At 32.3% G+C, this 12,974-nt stretch overlaps 1 protein-coding gene across 2 annotated transcripts in view; it reads right to left on the minus strand.

Annotated features, from left to right (window-relative positions):
• Positions 1-12,974, minus strand: part of Ctr1B (Copper transporter 1B) — a 38,571-nt gene that overhangs the window by 16,168 nt on the left and 9,429 nt on the right. Inside the window, exon 1 of one of the 2 annotated variants that reach the window (XM_089640639.1) lies at positions 442-572. The exons of the other annotated variant lie outside the window; for it this stretch is intronic. The gene's annotated coding sequence lies outside the window, so the exon portion shown is untranslated. Of the gene's footprint in view, positions 1-441; positions 573-12,974 lie in introns of those variants that run through there. 2 annotated transcript variants of the gene reach the window in all.

A 12,974-nucleotide genomic window follows, 5' to 3' on the forward strand; every position in this document is an offset into this window, starting at 1 on the left:
TTAATTCGAAACCTCATTCGATTATTTCGATTAAATCCCTAATATTTTACTCGAATGTATCTAAAACGATGCCTTTATGCACAACACTAAAACATAAGTACCTAAAACACTTATCGACTGATTACGCTCTAATTTCACAGGTAAGTAAGTTCTTTGAACTTATGCAATGTTTGAAAAACAACACTTAACGTGTATCACTACTTTAACACCAAAACAATGTTGAACAAGCTTTAAGATTACGAACACAATCATTACGAACTTAATTGTAACACTAATATTTAAGAAAAAAAATCATCACTTTGCGAAAATGGTTCACTTGGTATTAGAAAATTTAATTTTTTTTTTGTTGTTATATTGTTAGTGGGAAAACCGCGAGATGTTGTTTATGGTATGGATGAAGAAGAGAAAGAGATGATTATAGATGCTGTATGGAAGACATACCGTGGTTTAGTCTAAGGGGAAGTACGTCTTAACAATCCGTTGGACCAAGGTGATATGAGTTTGTGGTCTGTAGTCTCTACTCTGATGTCTGTGTGAAGCAATACTCAGATCACGGTAACCCGCAAGAATCAAGTGTCTATTTCAGGGGCGTGCCACGCAAATCGTCAGAATTTCATAGTTTTAAAAAACAAAAGATGAAATAAATCTAACTAACTGTAATCTTTCAACATTTGTAGAAGCAGTTAAATCTCACCCTCGAATATATCCTCGTGATGATAATGACTGTAGGATTATTTAAAATGATAATTTCACCCCAACAGTGTTAGAGTGAGGCAGAAAGAGTTTACTGTATATAAGTAGTCGCACTCTCATTCCAGATCTCAGCTAGTATAGGACGCCGGTCTCAGTAACATTAATTGTATTATTTATCACCTATAATAATTTAGGTATTGTAAACCTATATGTATATATATATATATATACAGGGTGTATCGGCATATGTATATATATATATATATATATATATATATATATATTTGTGTGGGCGTTGATATACAATTTCATAAAACTATCACAGATATAATATTAAATTACCCGTGTGTGACGACCGTATGGGATTGAATGGAGAAGCGATATCGTAAGATATGCCACACCCACATATTATATACCTTGTGTGTAACAAGCTTTAACCTTATCAAAAAGAGTCTGGCTCTAGTGCTAACTAAATTCTGATGTTTTAATTCTGATGTTTTAAACACCTTTCCTTGGAAATTTTTCACGTTGGAATAAAACATGTATATCCTTTAAAATAAACACAATTAATATTTTCTGAACTTAAATTTGTCAGCTGTAGGAGGTGAGAAAAATATTATCAATACTGATAATATTGTCGAACCACAAAGATATCGTTTTCCAAGAAAACAGATAAAGTTTGAGTTTGGTACTTGAAAAGTTATTTTATTTTGTTTTCTCTGTTTCTATGGAAGGAGATAAGATTTTTATAGTGTTTTTTTATGATATTTATATTTCACATAATCCTTATTTACATAAAAACTAAAGAATCCAACATTTATACAATATTTCTCTGATAAAACGTAATGGCACGTCCCTGCTCTGGTCTGCGTTATTATTCAACTTATCAAACAAATTATAATTTTCTTACAGTTAGCAAAATGAAGACACTCATTCAAAAGAGAATATCAATAGCTAAAAGCAAAAAGAAAAACTTCATTTAAAAGCAATCACTTTTTAGATAGTGTTCTTTCGCAAACTGGTTAGGCGGGATTCATCTGACCTCTCGTAGCAACTGATTGTCCAATTAAGGAATAAACACAATTTGCTTTGATATAAAGTTTTTCTTCAAATATAATGCAATAGAATAGCTTTTTCTTATTTGACAAAAGAGTTACGTACACACATAAAAACATTCTGAAATAAGTTTTAAATTTATTTTCATTCTAATCTAAATCATAAAGTGAGCACAAATTTGCATTAAATTTACTAAAGTTTAACCACCACTTCAAAACGTCCGATTAATGTAATAGTAGGATCTTAAAATATATGTATATTTTTTTAGGAAGTTTCATTTTCCTATCAGTTCACTTCGATTTACTCCAGACAACGATGTTTCAATGTGTTGCAAAGGTTGTGACGGCAGAGTAAAAGTGAATTCCGTCTATACAAAAACAGGTTCTGGGTTTTGCCAGTAGGAAAATAATTGTAAACAGAAAACATTACTGCATTTCAATACAGAAGTGATGAAAAACTTTACAGTTTAAGTCGGTTACGTCACAAAACAGGAACAACCTTCTGATAAATAAACATATATACAGTTTTACATGAGGCGGGGTACCCGTATTTAAAAAATAAATCAAATATCTGCCCTGATGATGGACACTGCAACGCTCTCCGAAACGTCGGCTAAAGAAGGAGTTAGCGCAACACGGCATAACACCCCAAAAACAAACAACAAAAAAATAAATCAAATATGTTTATATATTTGAATATATATAGTGGTTCAAACAATGTTAACTTGTTTCATTTAAATATATTTATTATTTTTGAATTAACATACATCTTTCATTAAACGTGTTTGTTCATTCATACATCTCTCATTAGACGTGTTTGTTCAATCATACATTTTTCATTAAACGTGTTTGTTCATTCATACATATTTTACTAAACGTGTTTGTTCATTAATACATCTTTCATTAAAAGTTTTTGTTCATTCATACATCGTTCATGGTCGGTATACGAGTACTACGGTAGGTGCATGTACGGAGAACAATGGTCCTGTTAAAAAGTGATAGCATGCCAATTTCTTCAAAAAAGATTAGTCATTCAGAATATATCAAGAACACGTCTTCTTTTCCTAATAAATACCATGACGGAATGTGACAATATCAGAATGTCAATATCAATATCAGTATTTGTATCAACAAGATTTCCGCCGTCCTCATAAAACATTCGCGTTGGTTGATACTTTGTTAGGAACGCTTTCAATTCATTCGTTAAAGTCCTGCAGTCCCGTTTTTAACAGGAAAACGAATAATTTCATATCAGTATGTTTTCTTCAGAAATCAAGTTATTTTAGTTCATATTTAGTTTTGTTTCTATTTGTATACCTATATTGCTTTTTGATTGTTGTTGATGTTTATCTGGCTTAAAACGTTAATATATTAGTGTGTCGTACGGATTTATAAATAATAAATTCACTAACATTAGTTGGGCTAACAATTTTTTTAGGTAAATGATGTAATGAAGAAAGGCACCCTGGATAGATTATTTATCCGGGGAAAAATTTACTTTCTTGCGTGAATGTACATATAGTTACTACTAGTAGTTCGTAAGCAGATTTTATTTTTGAGGACCGAATGGTGATATAACAATGCGAGTTGCCTGTATACTGTCAGATTAATTTATCGACCAAACACCGAAAGTGGGACGGTCACGCCGCCTCCCGAGTTGGTTTATCCCCCTTTCGTTTTTTCATTGGCTCGTTTATTAATTTTAATGTCTATGTGTAATATCGTGTTTATACTATATTGATAAGGTTTTGAAAATGAATGTAGGTCGAGTTGGAGAATAGGTATATAAAGTGCGTGTGATGTAATAATTTCAGTCGTTTGTTCTTGTGGCAGTTAACTGAACAACGAGTTGAGATTGTTTTGCTACGTGTGCGATTTGGTACCATTATTTGCAACTAAAGCATAATTATTTAGTTGTTTGTGTTTACTGAGGCATTCAAAAACAATTGTATACTGTTGCATAGCGATAATTATTACGACTTGGTAAGACTTGGTAAAATTATTTTCCTCCATTAGTATTCTGGGCAAAGAGGAATATAAATGGTAGTTAGTCTCAAAATTGCTGCACTGAAATAAATCCTGACTTTGTGGAATCCGGAAGCTTATCAATTCTAGCAATACCGGACTATCAACTAAATCATTTAGAATTGTATGTAGTCAGTAAAAATTCTTTTGTCTGACAATTTGAGCATATTCATATAATTTAACAAAGTGCTGCTGTTGAACATAATTGCTGGAATACCCATTTTAAAATTTATAAAACGTAAGAATTTGTTTTATATTCTTTCAAAAGCTTGTACATGTATATTATAATGTGTGTTCCAGACAGGAGAATTGTACTAAGTTGACTTCTTACAAAGGCAAAATATAACAATTTAATATACTTTATATTTTTAAAATTTCTGGTTAGCTTAGTTATATAACCCAAAATTTTTAAGCCCTTATTAGAGATTTCTGTTATGTGGTTAACAAATGAAAGATTTGATTGAAAAGTAATGCCAAAGTCTTTGGTTTGTGGTAATGTCTTAAGAACATTGTTTTCAATGTTGTAAACAAAAATCACTAGATTTTTTATTCGAGTGAATCTAACTATTTTTCATTTTGAGATATTTAAGTAAAGTCTATTTTCATTACACCAAATTAATAATTTGTTGATATTGTCTTGAATAATGTTGCAATAGTAAATATTTTGAATAGTTCTATAAACTTTGAGGTCATCAGCAAAAAGTAAGATCGATACATCATGAAAAATGATAATTTATAAACAAGATAAATAAGATTGGGCCAAGGTGTGAACCCTGTGGAACTCCACTTGTTGCATTATTTTTTTCCGACATGGAGGATTTTATTCTAACAATTTATTGTCTTCCAGTAAGATAGCTTTCAAACCAGGCTAATATTGACAAAACTTTTTTGTAAGGCATAAAATTGAAAATTGAATTAAAAATAATTTAAGATAAATCAAGCATCTCGTATTCCGTCCAAGATTATTTATTCCGTTCGAAGTGTACTCCAAGAATCTCTCTTTGATTGCATTATGTGTCATTGTCTCATAGGGATTCCCCTCACGATTATTTTCCTCATTTCACCTGAGAAGTAAAGTGGCGTGAATTGATTACACGAGTATCGAACCGAAGCCGAGCGCCGGAGAAACGCGATAATAATCGGATTTCGATTACGCAATGCGAGCTAATAAATGTTGGCAAATTGCCCACAGTTAACTGTTCAGATAAGTTTACTGACAATGCACCGAAATGAGACAAAGCCTTTAATAATATAAAATAACTGCATTTTACGGTGTTAATTCATTGTAAAATTATTTTTATGTTTTTTTTTTTTAATTTTATCGAAGAAAACAAACACTGTGGCTTGACATTATATAAATGAAAAAAATATTTGTTTAAAATCACTTTATTGAGTGATATAGGTCGACCGGTTTCGGATAAGTACTAAAAATAACTTTTTGTGGGTTTTGAGAAAACCTAAGCGTATTGGGTACTATAGAAAGGTAATAATTAAAGGTGGTTTGAAATAATTTATTTTTTAGTTTATGGTATGAGTTAATTTTCCGGGATTTTCGCCTATTATCTTCGAGGGTAGAGAAGAGAAAGCGAACGAAAAGAGGAATTTTCTGAAGTACCTGGCTATTCAGATCTGGTCACCAAACATAGCTAAAGCTATTTAAGCAATTTTTAGAATCTGAGAGTATCTACCACTGTGGGATTTGTAGTCATAGCGCGACAATAGGTGCTGCTAAATAATATCTTTTGGTCTGATATTTTCAACATTGTCCTTGAAGGTTTCAAGAATCATTTTAGGCAAGTACTCTACAAAACATATATTATTTATAATTATTTCATGTATATTGTAAAAGTTATGTAAATTATTTTATGTATATTGTACAAGTTATGTAAATTATATCATGCATATTGTAATAGGATTACATAAATCTGTAATACAAAATCTCTAAACAGTAAACCGTGTGTGCTCTTAGTTCTTCTAAACTACGCAATGGATTTTGATAGGGTTTTACTAGATCATTTAAAGAATTTCTCTCGGAACGTTTAAATATATAATACACGGATATTATATTCATAGAAAGTAGAAAAAAGTCGATGTTTATCCTAGAATACACAACCTCAAAACCTAACTCCTAATAATTCACCCCGACCAAAGCCGGGTACACACAAATAAATAAAATATTAAAGTAGGTTTCTACGTAATATGTTGTTTTATTTCGTCTATATTTTTTTATATAATTACCTCGTAATCTATTCACGGATGAAAATAAATGCATAATTATCTTACGTTAAAGATCACGATTACACAATAACTAGTTGGTACAAACGTGGAGAGATATCTAATGTTGTGATCGGCACACGACATAAATGATGCATACACAAGACTTTTACCGACTAAATCATTGTTCATTTTTGGTCATTGTTTCATCCTTGGAAAAGCAAAAAAACTTGCAAACGGGGTTTTCCAAAGAAATGCACACGGGTCATCGAACTGCATTGTCAGTTTCAACGATATATTATTATTTTTTATTGATTTAATAGTAGTTGCACTCGAAAAATCAGGGGCTGTAACCGAATGTAACTTGACTTGCATAATTTGTTTAGATATTTTTGGCAAAAGTAAGCCATATCGTTTGGAAGGTGGTTTTGGGTTCCGCCGCCCCTTGAACAATTTATTGGATAACCAACACCTCTGCCATTGGTCACCCCAAGTGGTTCGCTACGTTTGATGACTTAGCAGGGGTGCCCGAGTTCATAGAGTGAGGTGTGTTCAGGATAGGCCTGCCCACTGACTGCGTGGGGTGCCTGATCGGGAGAGGCTAGTTTGGGGAGACCTTTTGACATCTCCTACTGGTCTCTCTTGACCCAGCGGAAGTGATAGATTCACACGTCCGTCACTCCTAAACACTCTGATCCCTCGATTCCTACCCACCCCTCGTACATTTTTTCTTACCAGAACATCATCTCCTGATAAAGTCCCTCCACACACCTCCCCAAAGATAACATAGGAGGAAAAAAAATCCTCAGGGCCTCCCGTGTGGGATTAATGTAAAAACAAAATATATATAGAAATGTGCATATTTATTGTTTAATTGTGCAATAAAAAATGGTTGTCTGCTAAAATATATTACTAGTACGCATTTAAATCACTTGTCTAGATTAGAAAAGTTTCTTTTAATTTTTTTGCAACACACTCATCGGTTGCAATTTAAAGTTCAAGTTCGTAAAGGCTTTGATCAACGTTCAACTTTTTACGACAGTAAGGAACTCCGTTTTTTTTATTTTTTTTTTATATCAATGACCTTCTTAAATCATCTTCAATGTTAAAAATTTTCGGTTATCCCCAAAACGTGCCAAATCTCTGGTTTCGGAATCCAGGACCTCTATCTTACCAGGACATTTAGGTCTCGGTAGGTCAGAGGTTTGTGTGTTATCCCGGTAAGACAGATCCTGGGTTCGATCCCCTATTGTGACCGTAAACTTGTTTTGTCTTCTTCTGTTTGATGTTTCATTTAGATGTATTTGTCGTCTTCTTTTTCAATGATTATATTACATTGACGTATATACTGTAAATATATTCAAAAGTTATTCCATTACACTGATTTCAAAGCTCCGTAAGTCAAGGTTTAAATTATTACGAGAAGTTAAACGCTGACAAAATGTATATTTCTTAACGCCAAAGTCCACAGAATGAAAATTTTAAACATTTTATTCAAGATATAAGACTATATTTATAAGAAATCCACAATACAGCAATTAGCGTGTATTTATGACATCGAAACTTTATTTGCCCAAGAAAGAATTTCGTTATTTGAATATGCTTGATATATTTTAGCCGGAGTAAGGAAAAATTGAGAATTTACCCATAAACCCCAACACACTTCTATCGATTTAACTCTTCAGTGTATAAAATAATAAGACATCCCCAAGACAGCAAAAATGCAACATTTGATGAACATTACGATGCTATTTCTAATGTCATAAAAAGTCATGAATCGTAGTAGTAACGATTTACGCTTTGGTTATGCGTAAATGTGAATTATTTACACCGGTGAGCCTGTTCCTTCCTTGCATATAAATTACGGCATAGTTTCAAATCTCAAGGCTGAACGCTTTCATAATAATTATGACCTTCGCCTGCTCAATAAATTCATTGTTATGAAACTCTGCTCTGTCCGTAAACATTATAATAGTATGTTTAGAGTTTGTAATCCCGCAATCCTACATCCCGCAATCCCACGGGATTTCAGCAATATTTGATCTGACGGATTTGCGGGTTTTTCGTGTGCGTTACTTTTAGTAGAGAGAGCGTTTTCCGGTGGCAGGAAACGGTGCTCAAATGTCACGTTCACTTATGGTTGACAGGACTCTCCATAGTGTATTTTTTTTACGATCTCATTTTTTTAGTCATCTTAAAAACTTATTCGGTTAATTTTGAATATTTTTTTTATAATTACATTGTAATACCAAAGACGATTGATCTCAAATGACTATGGAGAGTCCTGACATAATTATGTTATAATTTTTTTAAATACCTATTATGTTACCTTTTCTGTTTATATTTTTTTAAATATTTCTAGTAAAAAATATTATTGTTAAGAAAAGTGCTATTAAATGACTTACTAAGTTGTCTTTTCAAAGTCTTATCACAGATAATTGACACCAAATAACAAAAACTATTTATAATATGTTGGCATTATTTCAATGTAATACCCCTTAGTGGAAATCTAATTTTAAAATCAATTTATTTTATGGCCAGTTGTTTCATAGAACTTGAATAATTAATCATATTCAAGTTCTGTTATAATATTTTCGTAGTACCTTAAGTACATACTTATTTTGCTGTTATTATATACATTTATAGAACTCTTTTGTACAACAGAACTCTTTATTATAACTTGTATTGTACCTGCTTATATCGTTTATACTCTGTTTATTATGTTACAAACCTACCTAAACACTTACCATCGTACTAATTAGATTTTTACACGCCCGTTCAACGCTGGTGTGATAAATCCAGCCTCAGTTTTAACAAACAAACGACTTAGTAATACGTCAAGTTTTTCAGTGTACGCGCCCCGTAATATTTACAAAACGTCTTTTAGTAAGGCTGTTATTATTGGACTCCTGAACAATTTACGAGAGGCAACACTAAGAGGCATTGATAAATTAATAAAAATTATTCAAGTTCTGTGAAACATAATAAAAATAATAACAGTACTTGGATAGAGCTTTCAAAGACTTGAACATTTAACTTTGAAATTTTATGAATTTTTCTATGAAACAGCTGGCCCTTATTTTTGCTGCTTATAGCGAATTTGATCTTCGATTCAAAATTGGGACGCATTACACTAAACAAGAATTTGGTTGTTTGTGTTTGAAGGTCATTTATATATCGCACACGGACCAAAGCTATATTGTCGGATGGTTCAAGGTACCTAGGTTTCCACCTACAACCCATTTCGACCGTCCCACATCCATATGATGCGATGCAAACCAGGCAAAACAGGTTTGCCTCTTTGGTTTTCCCGGAACACAAGAATTCGCGCGTTTACCTGTTCTTGAGTATTTGTGGACTACCACTTGCCAACAAATATTTGTACAGTCATACTTGACACCTATGAACGTTTTTAAAATACCTATTTTGTATTCTGACAAACTTCTGTTTAAATTATTATTAACTCGCACAGACCAGTGAATATTCACGCGATTTTATAATTGTACGATTTGTGAAGGTGAAAGTAATTACTAAAAAAATATTTGTCTTAGAATCATTGCCTTTCAAAAGATGAAATTTACATGTCGAATGTCAGTAAAAATAAAATATTTAATGTTATTATTACTCACTAGCTAATGTGTATCCGGCGTTATTTGACTTTTCTCTACTTTCTACAAATATAAAACATGCATGTATTTTTTATTTTTTTTATTTGGTACAATATTTTTTACATTTCAAAGTTTTCCACTAATGTTGGCCTCACTGGGTGGCTTGCCCGTGCTGAGGCCTTCATTTTATAATATGAAAAAATAATCTTCATAATACATTTAAAGAGAAAATAATACATTTAAAATATCATCTTGTGTGTTTGTTAGTGATTTGTGTTTATATTGGTTTTGTGTGTTACGTGTAGGTTTTATTTTTATTTTATGCTATGACATTTTGGTAATATTTTCTTTTTTGTTCTTTAATCCATTTTGTAATTTTGTGTGTTGATTTATTTTTATTTTACTCAATTTTAATTTCATGTTTTACTCTGTTGAATGCTTTTATAGCATGGTATTGGTAGTGTCTTTGTCCAAAGCTTGAATTTACTGTCGGAGTTTTTATGTTTTATTTGTACGCTTGTCTAACTGGTCTGTTAGTTTTATTTTGTGTATGTTGAAATTTATTTTTTTGTCAAAAATGCAGTTTGGTAGTATTTTAACGTATAATTAGCGTATATCTAGTACATCACAGCTGTTGAATATTTGGTCTGTATCAGTCAGTCTATGTTTATTAAATGATACTAAAAACTCTATCAAACTCCGTTGCATAGTTTAGAAGAACTAAGCACACAAACAGAGAGACGCGGATAGCGGCTTTGTTATTTATTATTTAGAGATACGTCCATCATTAGTAAGGATTTAAACAATAATTTTAATTCCAGACTAAATTACCAAGTCTTTAAAAGACATACGTTATAGGAACATTAACCATGTTTAATTTAATATTTAGTAACATTTAACTTGTAGTAAAATGTACTGTGAATTTCTAAATAAATAAATACATCAATCTACGTAGGTATGTAGGTACATGTAACTATGTCTATTTTGTATGAAATCATTCATATTTCAAATAAAAATCCATGCCGGTATGTAGGTACATGTAACTATGTCTATTTAGTATTAATTCATTTATATTTCATATATTAATCTAAGTGGGTATGTAGATACATGCCCCTATATCTATTTTGTATTAAATCGTTCATATTTCAAATAACAATCTATGTCGGTGTGATGGTATATGTAACTATGTCTATTTTGTATTCATTCATTTAAGTTTTATATATCAATCTATGTGGGTATGTAGATACATGTCTCTATGTCAATTTTGTATTAATTCATTAATATTTCCAAAAATAATAATCTATGTCGGTATGTAGGTACAATATTAGTGTGGGCCGATTTTTTTTTCTTCAGAATTCCATTTGACGCTACTTATAAAAAGTTGTCTTTGTATCTAAAACATCAAAATAATATACTTTAAAAAATATCAAAAAATATCTTAAGGCTCCACTTTGCCTTTAAAGTTGGAGAAAATATGCTAAAAATTAGTTTTTTTCAGTCTCATTATAAAGTATTCTGGATCAGTTTAATCATGTGCATTTATGAAATCTTCTTTAATAAAGTATGTAGCTTTACTGTATATAACTAGAATCTATTATTTTTGTAGTTATACGACACAAAAAATTTCCCGCACGCAGTTCCTGTTTCAAAAAAAAAGTATCTTAATTTAAGGAAATAAGCTCCCGACTGTTCGATATTTGTTCTTGTAAATGTAAAGACAATTATTGTACTTGTTCAAAAGCAAGGAAAGTTTCCCTTAAAGAAAAACAGTTTTTGGAAGACCAAAGAGGTGAGAGAAAGATGTTCATCGGCAGTGTTGATACACCGACTTCGAAACAAATGGAAAAATCTATGAAGAGAAAGAGAAAAGATCTCACTAAAATAAAATACCAGGTTTGTGAAGAAAAATAATTTGTAGACAGTGTATCATTATCTTCCACTTCAACATCAAAATCATCTTCTGCGATCGCAAAATCAAGTAGGCTACATAAAACTAATACCACTACTTTTCCGACGACCAGCAAATCTCCATCTTTTACAGTTCTCTCCAAGATCTGCGACAGGTTCAGGATATCGGATCGAGCTGGTGCAGCAATCGTTTCTGCCGTCTTAAATGATTGCAACATAATAACGCGGAATAATACTAATAAAGTAATAGATAAAAATAGACTGCGTCGCGCACGTCTGCGTACCAGATCTATACTCATGAAATCAAAGACTAGGATAAAGTAAGTGGATTATTTTTTGATGGTCGAAAGGACAAGACTTTGGTTAATATAAAAAAAGGAAAGAAATACTATAAAAGCACGGTACTTGAAGAACAAGTATCGTTAATCGTGGAACCAGGATCTCATTTCTTGACCCATATTACCCCTAGGTCAGGCACTGCCGTTAATATAACCAAAGCAATTATAGAATACTTTGCTTGTCAAAACATTTCACTTGACCATTTAAAAGCAATTGGTTGTGATGGTACAAATGTTAATACGGGAACAACTGGTGGTGTGATTCGAACGATGGAGAGACACTTAAATCGTCCAGTACAGTGGCTGATCTGTCTTTTTCATTGCAACGAGCTGCTTCTACGCCATTTGATTATTAAGTTGGATGGCACAACTACTGGACCTCGTGCTTTTTCCGGCCCCGTAGGTTCGGCTCTTCATAATTGTCATAATTTACGGTTTAATCTTTTTTAAATATTGATGTGGAGTACTCGACCGATGTCCTGCATGCTGATTTAAACACCGATCAAAAATTTTCGAAACAGTTTCCAGCGAACGTTGTCATCCTGATATTGCCAGAAGAAACCCAGGAGTGATGTCACATGCACGATGGCTTACTACACCGAGTCGTATCCTACGACTGTATATTGGATGCGCAATACCATCAGAAAATCTGGTCACATTAACCACATTTATCATGAGGGTATATGTTCCCATATGGTTTGATATAAAACTACATGGGTCGAGGTAAGATGGTGCGAGGCATATTTATAATATGATAAACTATTCGGGCTATCTTCCGGACGAATTAAAAGTGATCATTTATCCCGTAATACAGCGAAATGCTTACTACGCTCATCCGGAAAATTTAGCCTAATCAATGATAACCGATGAATCGCCTATCATCAAAGAACTTGGGATAAGACGTTTGTTGAAAGCCAGAGAGTTTTCCCGGACAGAGCTCCAAACATTTAAAATACCAACATTGAATTTTAATACACAATGCTATATTGATATGATATCTTGGCAAGATACGCCGATCACATATCCTCCCATTTTAGAAGGTGTAACAAAACAAGACCTGGAGGATCTTAACCTAACTTCAGAAATCAGTTCCATTTTCATAAAATTTGAGAGATTCCCCTGTCACACACAAT

Source organism: Hesperophylax consimilis, chromosome 16, assembly GCF_061612785.1.
Source record: "Hesperophylax consimilis isolate HC1 chromosome 16, BYU_Hcon_1.0, whole genome shotgun sequence".
Taxonomy (NCBI): Eukaryota; Metazoa; Arthropoda; class Insecta; order Trichoptera; family Limnephilidae; genus Hesperophylax; species Hesperophylax consimilis.